General features: G+C 39.4%; 1 protein-coding gene across 1 annotated transcript in view; it reads left to right on the top strand.

Moving 5' to 3' along the window:
• LOC119586761 (zwei Ig domain protein zig-8-like) overlaps window positions 1-719 on the top strand; it is a 29,070-nt gene that overhangs the window by 12,564 nt on the left and 15,787 nt on the right. The window lies entirely within an intron of this gene.

Below are 719 nucleotides of genomic sequence, written 5' to 3'. Positions count from 1 at the left end.
ACAGTTACATGTTTTTTTGAATGTACCCTAAAAAAGTCAAATTGCGTGATTAAGAAAAGGCCTATACTATAGGTTGGGCAATAAACACTCAAATAGGCCTAAAGGAGGACACGAAGGCTTGGCAATAGGCTTAAAGAAAAACACAACTAAGCGTGAAAAGAGGCAGATCATCTAATTACAATTTCTCGCAAAGAAGAAGAAGAAAAAGTAATCTTACTCTTGACAAGGAGAATTTTATAATTTTGATATTCTGAACAGCTCGTCCGTCACAGATAACCCCCTTGTTCGTGAAGATGAAGGGAGAGGAGAAAGAAACAGAAGGAAAATGTAAAACTTCGAGAGGGATACGTGCCTAATATCCCTGTCGCAAGATGGCGGTTTACACGCACTCCAAGGATGTACAACCTCTCGCTACACGGAGGGGAGACTTATCCTCTGTCTTCTCCCTTTCTTTTTATTCTCTTACATGATTTCACAGCGTTTTATCATCGTGGTAATTTACTTCTGTATTTGGAAAGTTGGAAAGAAAATAATGAGGTGGAAACGAGAGGCAGATGCACTTGTGGTTTAAAGTTAGGTTGGTATCCCTGAGGAGGTATTATCACACGAAATTACGTGACTGACCAGTGCGTCTTTCTATCCAACATTAACGGGTTTTTACGACTTTTCCGTGGTGCGTGCTTTGTTTATATCTTATTGGTACTATATAGGTCGTTTTT

The sequence above is a fragment of the Penaeus monodon genome, chromosome 21 (genome assembly GCF_015228065.2).
Source record: "Penaeus monodon isolate SGIC_2016 chromosome 21, NSTDA_Pmon_1, whole genome shotgun sequence".
Lineage (NCBI taxonomy): Eukaryota > Metazoa > Arthropoda > Malacostraca > Decapoda > Penaeidae > Penaeus > Penaeus monodon.
Note: the sequence above shows the minus strand (reverse complement) of the source record. Positions and strands in the feature narration are given on the sequence as shown.